This window comes from Ornithorhynchus anatinus, chromosome X1, assembly GCF_004115215.2.
Source record: "Ornithorhynchus anatinus isolate Pmale09 chromosome X1, mOrnAna1.pri.v4, whole genome shotgun sequence".
Lineage (NCBI taxonomy): Eukaryota > Metazoa > Chordata > Mammalia > Monotremata > Ornithorhynchidae > Ornithorhynchus > Ornithorhynchus anatinus.
Window position 1 is genome coordinate 39949489 of NC_041749.1, and position 10055 is coordinate 39959543.

The following is a 10055-nucleotide window of genomic DNA, read 5'->3' on the forward strand; positions in this document are numbered from 1 at the left end:
TGAATGAATGAATGTCAGTCATTCGTGGATGGCCTTTGATATTCATTCAGTTGTATTTATTGTGCACTTACTATGTGCAGGCACTGTACTAAGCACTGTAATAGGCAAAAGTCCCTGTGCTGAGTGCTTAGTTTACCTAAACTGGACTTATAAATATGAAAAATGGAAAAGGTACCCCAAATAGAAGCATGATTCAGCCAGGGGATCAGAGGGAATTGGGGCTATTTCTAGAATGAAAGAGATTATTTTGAGATGGGAGAAAGGAAAGTGAGTTTCAATAATAATAATAATAATGATAATAATCATGGTATCTGTTAAGTACTTACTAAACCAAAGTGGTCAGCAAGAAATGGGAGGCTATTGAGAGAAAGTATTTTCTATGGCATTTTCCATTTTTGCTGCAACTCAAGAACTCGATTGTGTTTTGTTTGTTTTTAATTATTTATGATGTGGTAAATGCTGACTCTGTGCAAAGCACTGTACTAAAAACTGGGGAAAAGGTACAAGGATATGATTTCAGATGCAGTTCCTGGTCCACTTGGAGCTCTCAATCTAAAAAGGGGAGGGCTGACGGCAGAAATACAAGGAAAGAAATAGCAACAAAAAAAAATATTGCACAAAACCAGTCCAACCACAGAGCTGCCAGAATGCATAGTCCTAAATCGCTCAGTCAGTCAATCCTATTTAATGAGTGCTTACTGTGTGCAGAGCACTGTTTTAAGTGCTGGGGAGAGTACAAGATAGCAATATAAAGGACACATCCCCTGCCCACAACGAGCTTACAGTCTAGAGGCATCTAAGGCTTCGCAGCGGTTCTGGCAGGCTTGTCTCTAATGCAACAGTGCATCCATCCTGTTTTTACCAGACAAAATCCCATTTTCCCCAGACAACCCCATCTTCCCTCTCTGATTTAGACACAAGGCTGGATGCCGGATCTTTCTGTCCCATATTTTTATTTCAAGTCCTCAGCTTCGGTCCGCCTTAATGGCCTGGAAGTCAGAACCAGCGTGGCTCAGTGGAAAGAGCCTGGGCTTCGGAGTCAGAGGTCATGAGTTCGAATCCCGGCTCCGCCACTTGTCAGCTGTGTGACTGTGGGCAAGTCACTTAACTTCTCTTTGCCTCAGTTCCCTCATCTGTAAAATGGGGATTAAGACTGTGAACCCCACGTGGGACAACCTGATTTCCTTGTGTCTACTCCAGCGCTTAGAACAGTGCTTGGCACATAGTAAGCGCTTAATAAATACCAACGTTATTAGAACGATCTGGGTTCTAAGCCCGGCTCTGCCATTTGTCTGCTGTGTGACCTTGGACAAGTCACTTCGCTTCTCTGCCTTAGTTGCTCACCTGTAAAATGGGGATTAAGACTGCGAGCCCCAGGCGGGATTGTGTCCAACTTGATTAGCTTATTTCTACCCCAGTGCTTAGTACAGTGCCTGGCACATAATAAGCACTTAACAAATACCATTTAAAAAAAACAATTCCTGCTGTTGGGTATCATGGTTCGGAAGCAGCTCTCGAGATAGCCTCGACTTGCTCCCTTTATTCATTCCCCCCTCCCAGTCCCACAGCACTTATGTACATATCTGAAATTTATTTATTTATTTATTTATTTATTTATTTATTTATTTATTTATTTATTTATACTAATGTCTGTCTTCCCCTCTAGGCTGTAAGCTCGTAATGGACAGGGAATGAGTCTGTTATATTGTACTCGGAGTGCTTAGTAGAGTGCTCTGCACACAGTAAGTGCTCCGTAAATACGATTGACTGATTGATGGGGGGAACCAAAGACCCTGGGGCAAATGAGGAGTGTCGGGGCCCCCAGGAAAAGGCTGTAGAGTGGGGAACTAGGAGGGACTTCCACCGAACATGACGAATGATGCCACAACGTTACTCTGGGCGCTAAACATAACACACATACAGTGTTGTGTGCGTTGTAGCCGGCAGTCTCCGAAGGGGCAATCAGTGGTCACTCTATCCAACAGACACAATCTTTCTCATGTTCTTGTCTTGTCTTATGCCGTTGAGTCGTTCCCAACCCATAGCAACACCATGGACATATCTCTCCCACAACGCCCCGCTCTGCATCTGCAATCGTTCTGGTAGTGGATCCATAGAGTTTTCTTGGTAAAAATCCGGAAGCGGTTTACCACTGCCGCCTTCCATGCAGTCAATTCGAGTCTCTGCCCTCGACTCTCTCCCGTGCCTCCGCTGTCCAGCACGGGTGAGTTTTGACTTGTAGCAGATGGCCTTCCACTCCCTAGCCACTGGCCAAGCTAGGAATGGAATGGGTAGGCCTCTGCTTGACTCTCCCTTCCATTGTCCGAGACTGGAAGAGGACTGGAAACTCTCCAGGTGCAACCCTGCAAGGGGTTCTTATGTTCTACAAGTTGGGAAAGTAGGGTCACGCCTACCTGTGCCAACAGGGTGGGTCTCTGGCCTGGTGACAGTGGCCGGGTGGCAGGGAAAGACAGAAAACCTGTAGGACCTTGGGCAAGTCATTTAACTCTTCTGTGCCTCGGTTCCTTCATCTGTAAAATGGGGATGAAGACTGTGAGCCCCATGTGGGACATTCCTGGGTCCAGTCTGGTTAGCTTGTAATCTACTCCAACGCTTAGGACAGTGCCTGGCGCATAGTAAGCATGTGTCTGTTTATGGTTGTACTGTCCTCTCCTAAGCACTTAGTACATTGTTCTGCACATAGTAAGAGTTCAGTAAAAGTGATTGACTGACTGACTGACAAATGCTATTAAAAAAACCCCGCTTCAACAAACCCCCCAGCCTCCACAGTTCCCGGCAGTTATTCATTTGTGTAGTGGGTAACAATTTAAGCTTGCTTCATTCCAGTTCAGTTTCAATTTCTTCTATGTGCGAGCCTTTCTAACACAGTGTGGCTTTGCATGGGCTTTTTATGACTGCTCTCTAAATTTTAACACTGAACGTTCCCTAGAAAGGAATGGAAATTCAAATATCCACTCATTTGAATGAATATATTCAGGGATTACCCATAATCCTTTGATGGATATCGAAGTTTCGCTTGTTACTATTTTCCCTCAGGATTTCCCACTTCCGAAGGCTAAATTTAAGTAAGAGGGGCAGTGTCGCTGGGCAAGTTTGGGGAGCGAAAGGTAAATTCCATCTGAGCTGTTTTGAAGTGCACAGTGGGTCAGATTGTGTGTCTCTCTTTTGCTTTAGCTTCTGAAATGAGTTGATCGTGTGTTGTCATGGAAGATGGCCCAGGGCTCCTCCGATCCCTTTCACTTCGGGCAGAGACGGGGATGGTAATGGAAAGAATCAGGCCATCTAGGCTCTGTTCTGACTTGCCTATTGACTAGCTGGGTGATTCTGGACCTATCATTAATCTAACCTCAGCTCTCTACCACGGGTGGGCAACTAGCCAAGGGGAAAATCCTTCCCAGCATGACACGCCTACTGCCTTCATACCGGGAGGCTAATATCACCCCCTGGGCCCTGTGGGCTGTAGTGTTGCTATCCTCTCAATTCTCACCTTGCTGCTCCACCCACTTTCTGCTTTCCCCCCCTCCCTCTTTGCTTTCTCCCCCTCGGTCCCTACCTGCTCCCTACCCCCCACCACCTAGGCCTTCTCTCCTCCCACAGACAATGACTCTCCCCCAACTTCAAAGCCTTATTAAAGACTCATCTCCTCCAAGAGGCCTACCCTAACTAAGCCCTCTTTTCCTCTCCTCCCACTCCCTTCTTTGTCACCCTGACTTGCTCCCTTGATTCACCACCCCCTCAGACTGTGAGCTCATTGTGGGCAGGGGTTTTCACTCTTTATTGTTGAATCGTTCTTTCCCAGGCGCTTAGTACAGTGCTCTGCATGCAGTAAGCACTTCATAAATATGATTGAATGAAATCCCCCCTCCCAGCCCCACAGCACTTATGTATATATCTGTAATGTATTTGTTTATATTAATGTCTGTCTTCCCCTCTAGACTGTAAGCTCGTTGTGGGCAGGGAATGTGTCCATTACATTGTCCTATTGTACTCTCCCCAGTATAGTGCTCCGCACACAGTAAGCACTCAATAAATACGATTGAAGGAATGACTGACTTGTCTCCTGCCATTCTGAATTTGTTTCCTGCTAGGGAAGGACCTGCACCATAATAATGTCTGTCTCCCCCTCTAGACTGTAAGCTCGTTGTGGGCAGGAAATGTGTCCGTTTATTGTTAATTTGTACTCTCCCAAGTGCTTAGTACAGTGCTCTGCACATAGTTAGCGCTCAATAAATATGATTGAATGAATCAGGAATTCTCTAAGCTGCTGACTGAGAGGGGTGGGAGTGGAAGAAGGTGGGATTCAGGGTCCCCCCAGTAGTTGTTCAGTGTCCCCCTCTTTAAAGTCCTATTAAAAGCATACGTCCTCCAAGAAGCCTTCCCTGCCTAACCTCTCAGTCACTCAGCCAATCGTATTTATTTAGCGCTTACTGTGTGTACAGCAGCATAACAGACACATTTCCTGCCCACAATGAGCTTATGGTCTAGAAGGGGAGAAAGACATATAAATAAAATCACGGATATGTACAAAAGTGCTGTGGGGCTGGGAGGAGTGGTGAATAAAGAGAGCAAATCAAGGTGGTGATGAAATGAGTGGGAGGAAAGGAAAGGAGGGCTTAGTCAGGGAAGGGCTCTTGGAGGAGATGTGACTTCAATAAGGCTTTGAAGGAGGGGAGAGTCAGATATATCTGTATCTTTCTCTCTCGCAATATATATATATATGTATATATTTATATATATATATATCAGGTCATATTTATCAGATATGAAGAGAGAGGGAGTTCTAGGCCAGAGGCAGGACATGGTCGAGAGGTCATTGGCAAGCCTCTCCTTTCCCCAAACTATTCACCCTCCCTTCTGCGTCACATATACACTTAGGTCAGTGCCCTCTAAGCACTTTAATACTCATCCTACCCCAGCCCCCAGCATTTAGCTACATAGCCTTATACTCAATTCCTTCCCTTATCTGTTATTTATTTCAATGTCTGTCTCCCCGACCCAGACTGTACACTCCCTGAGGGCAGGGGTCGAGTCGACCAATTCTATTGCACTATTCATTCATTCATTCAATAGTATTTATTGAGCGCTTACTATGTGCAGAGCACTGTACTAAGCGCTTGGGATGAACAAGTCGGCAACAGATAGAGACAGTCCCTGCCGTTTGATGGGCTTACGGTCTAATCGGGGGAGACGGACAGACGAGAACAATGGCAATAAATAGAGTCAAGGGGAAGAACATCTCGTAAAAACAATGGCAACTAAATAGAATCAAGGCGATGTACAATTCATTAACAAAATAAATAGGGTAACGAAAATATATACAGTTGAGCAGACGAGTACAGTGCTGTGGGGATGGGAAGTGGGAGGTGGAGGAGCAGAGGGAAAAGGGGAAAAAGAGGGTTAAGCTGCGGAGCTTAATCTCTCTCGTTCACCCCAGACATCCTATCCGTTACCAAGACCTGCTGGTTTCACCTCTACAATATCGCCAAGATCCGCCCTTTCCTCTCCACCCAAACGGCTACCTTACTGTTACGGGCTCTTGTTATATCCCGGCTAGACTACCGTGTCAGCCTTCTCTCTGACCTCCCTTCCTCCTCTCTCGCCCCGCTCCGGTCTATTCTTCACTCCGCTGCCCGGCTCATCTTCCCGCAGAAACGATCTGGGCATGTCACTCCCCTTCTTAAACAACTCCAGTGGTTGCCTATCGACCTCCGCTCCAAACAAAAACTCCTCACTCTAGGCTTCAAGGCTCTACATCACCTTGCCCCTTCCTACCTCTCCTCCCTTCTCTCTTTCTACCGCCCACCCTGCACGCTCCGCTCCTCCGCCGCCCACCTCCTCACCGTCCCTCGGTCTCGCCTATCCTGCCGTCGACCCCTGGGTCACGTCCTCCCGCGGTCCCGGAATGCCCTCCCTCCTCACCTCCGCCAAACTGATTCTCTTTCCCTCTTCAAAACCCTACTTAAAACTCACCTCCTCCAAGAGGCCTTCCCAGACTGAGCTCCTCTTCTCCCTCTACTCCCTCTGCCATCCCCCCTTTACCTACTATACTCACCCAAGCGCTTAGTACAGTCCTCCGCACTCAGTTAGTGCTCAAAACTGATTGATTAATTGATTAATTAATAAGATTGAGAAGCAGAGTGGCCTAGTGGAAAGACCACCGGCCAGAGGGTCAGAAGACCTGAGTTCTATTTCTGACTCCGCCATGTTTGCTTGTGACGCTGGCCAAGTCGCTTTTTTTTCCTGGTATTTGTTAAGTGTTTATTATCTGTCAAACACTAAGTGCTGGGGTAGGTACAAGCTAATTAGGTGGATCTCTGTCCCCCAAGGGGGAATTAATTTCTCTGTGCCTTAGTTTCCTCATCTGTAAGCTGAGGATTAAATCCTACTCCCTCTACTTAGACTGTAAGCCTCATGTGGACTGGGACTGTGTCCAACCTGAATTTCTTATATCTACCCCAGCACTCAGTACAGCGCTTGAAACGCAGTGAGCACTTAACTAATATCACCATTATTAATATTATAATTATATAATAATAAGCTGGGAGTGACATTGGATTCCTAAGGGGAGTGGGTGCCATATCCAGAAGAACCTCATTGTGGACAGGGAATGTGTTTGTTCATTGTTCTGTTGTATCCTCCCAAGCGCTTAGTACAGTGCTCTGCACACAGGAAGTACTCAATAAATACGACTGACTGAATGTTTGAATGAACCTGGAAACCGGTCTGCTGGGCTCCACCAGCCGTTAGCTGTGAATTGGATTCATAAGACTGTGAGCCTCACGTGGGACAACCTGATTACCCTGTATCTACCCCAGCGCTTAGAACAGTGCTCTGCACATAGTAAGCGCTTAACAAATACCAACATTATTATTATAAGACCATAAGGAATGCCATTAGGCAATACCACTGATCCATCCAGCCCACTGTCCCTGCTCGAGAGCAGCGGAGCACTTGGAAACACAGTGTGTCCGCTGCCTGGCCTCCCTATTCTCCATCCTCCCAGATGTGGAGAGACCAACTAGAAGCCCTAATGTTTTCCTTCCAATAGCCCCTTTCAATCTGGTCAGGAGTCAATTGCCAATTTCACCTTCCACAGCTCTGTGGGCTCTCTCCACACGGTGTGAAAAAAGAGTTTCCTTCAAGGTTCAGTGCATCCCTCTTCCCCCTCTCCGCGGCTCTGTTCTTATTTCCTCTGACCCCTCTGCCCCTTTCCTCTGCTTCTCGACCGGGCGCTGAGGTGATGACGGCAGAGAAGAAGGAGAAGGGAGGAGAGGCTCGTGAGAGTTAGGTCAGCGGGCCGGCCTCCCCCAGCGGCGCTAACTATGCTGCCAAGATCCAGCTGGACGGGGGCACTTAAAATCCAGCCAAGGGACACAGGATCACGCTGAGTCACAGCCGTGCCCCAAATTCCCTGCTCTCGCCTTGGAATTCAACAGCTGGACCCTCGGGGAGGCCTGACGATATTAAGGCCTTAGGAAATGAGATGAAGCGTAAGAACAGGATCATTCATAAATAGCAGAAGAATAGGATAAAGGCTTTAAATGAATCATGCGGAGACTAAAGTGTCAGATTCGGTTTAAATCTGACAGGAGGTCAAATGAAGAGGCCGTGGTAGGAATATGTGACATTTAAGACATAGCATCCCTAGAGGGAATTGGAAAATCTCTGAATGCCACTTAAATAAGGACATAAAGTCTTTCTTGAGTTGGGAATTAAAAGGCCATTTGATGTGAATGATGTGGCACCAATGTCTGACACACTGCCATTTTAGCTCGTCAATATGGCTGTGACTGCTCCTAAGAACAAAACCCTCAGTATAAAGCAGCATTAAAACTAATATCGTACTCTCCCAAGTGCTTAGTCCAGGGCTTTGCGCACAGCAAGTGCTCAATAAATATGATTGACTGATTAATCAGGTATATATATATACATATATCACATAAAATATATAATCAGAGGATATGCTTCTTGTGGGTAGGATGTGTATCTCTTGCTTCTGTTTCAGAAGCAGCATGGCATAATGGATAGAGCACGGGCCTAGGAGTCAGAAGGACGTAGGTTCTAATCCCTGCTCTGCCACTTGTCTGCTGTGTGACCTTGGGCAAGTCATTTTACTTCTCTGTGCCTCGGTTCTCTCATCTGTAAAATGGGGATTGAGACTGTGCGCCCCATAAGGGGCAGTGACTGTATCCAACCCGATTTGCTTATTTCCACCCCAGCGCTTAGTACAGTGCCTTGCACATAGTAAGCACTTAACAAATATGATAATAATAACTATTATTATTATTGTACTTGCCCAAGCACTTAATACAGTGCAGAAGTTGTTCAATAAATGACATGACTACTACTATTAAGTAAGGCAATTTCAAGTATCTGCTACCCCATTCTTGACTCTGGACACTTATTTATTCTGGAAAAATTTCATTTTTTTTCTTTTCACTAAAGGCACATTTCTGTCATTTCAAATGGCCAGAATACTATCATTGAGTCTAAAGCAGGTGATTTGAAAAAAGAAAAAAGAAAAAAAAGTAAAATGTCTTAAGAGATTCCTGCCTGCTTCTTAACGCCCGTCTCGTTCCCTTGGACAGGGGATGTCATGGTTTATTGTGATATTGTACTTTCCCAAGTGTTTAGTACAGTATTCTGCACACAGTAGGTGCTCAATAAATACGACTGAATGAATATTCCCAGCAACCGAATGAAAGTGGGACTGGAATGACTTATCAGGGCCTGATTGTCTGGGGAGGTCGGCACATGACCGGGGTGGTGACATCTGTGACCACCCCTACGCTGAGTCCATGCAAGTTGGCGAGGGGAAGAGAGAAACAGCATTTGGGGGATGGCAAGCCTCAGATGATTCTCTCCCAGTCAGGCAATGGTATTTATTGAGCATCTATGGAGCGCTAATCAATTGATCAATTAATGGCATTTAATGAGCGCTTACTCTATTCACAGCACTGTTCTAAGCTCTTGGGAGAGTACAATAGAGGAGAAATTAGCAGACCCATTCCCTGCCCATAATGAGCTTTCAAGTCTAAGCACTGCAGCTCACACTTGGGCAAGTACAGCAAAATAATAATAATAATTATGGTATTTGTTAAGCGCTTATTATGTACAGAGCACTGTTCTAAGCACTGGGGTAGATACAGGGTCATCAGATTGTCCCACGTGGGGCTCACATTTTTTAATCCCCATTTTTACAGATGAGGTAACTGAGGCCCAGAGAAGTTAAATGAACTGCCCAAGGTCACACAGCATACAAGTGGCAGAGTCGGGATTAGAACCCACGACCTCTGACTCCCAAGCCCGTGCTCTTTTCACTAAGCCACGCTGCAAGACATATGTTCCCTGCCCCAACGGGCTTATAATCCAATGCGGGAGATGGACAAAAATGTTTTACAATTGGAAGAACAGTTATTTAAAATGATAGATAATTAAAAGTCAGAACAAGGGAAGAGCAGGAAGTAAGTCAATCTTCAGAGATAAATCACTGAAAAAGTCATCGGATATACAAATATATATAAATGAGCTTATGTTCATAATAATAATTATTATAATAATTTTGGCATTTTTGAAAAGCCTACTATGTGCTCAGCCCCTTACTGAGCTCTGGGGTGGATTCAGGTAAATAGGGTTGGACACAGTTGCTGTCCCACATCTTAATCCTCATTTTACAGATGAGGGAACCGAGGCATAGAGAAGTGAAGTGACATACCTAAGATCACATAGCAGGGAAGTGGCAGAGCTGGGATTAGAACCTAAGGCCTTCTGATGCCCGGGCCTGTACTCTATCTACTAGGCTATCCTGCTTCTCCTTGTCAGTGCTAAAACTAGAACTAAAATACAAAAATGTTAAGAGTGACTGTCCCAAGTGTTTAATACCGTGCTCTGGACACAGTAAGCCATCGATAAATACGATTGGGGTAACGTGACTGGGGTTTGGGGAGGAATCGGGGAAGGCTTCTTGGAGGAAAGGGAGGAAGGTCGATTCAACGGTTCCAGGGTTCCTGGGAGTAGTCCAGACGTCTACTTCC

The 10055-nt window shown here is 45.8% G+C and overlaps 1 non-coding gene across 1 annotated transcript; it reads right to left on the minus strand.

The window, feature by feature from the left end:
- Positions 1–2234: 2234 nt before the first annotated feature.
- On the minus strand, positions 2235–2373 carry LOC114807068. Its single transcript, XR_003755121.1, has one exon. It is a non-coding gene; the product is annotated as a small nucleolar RNA SNORA7 (small nucleolar RNA).
- Positions 2374–10055: the final 7682 nt, after the last annotated feature.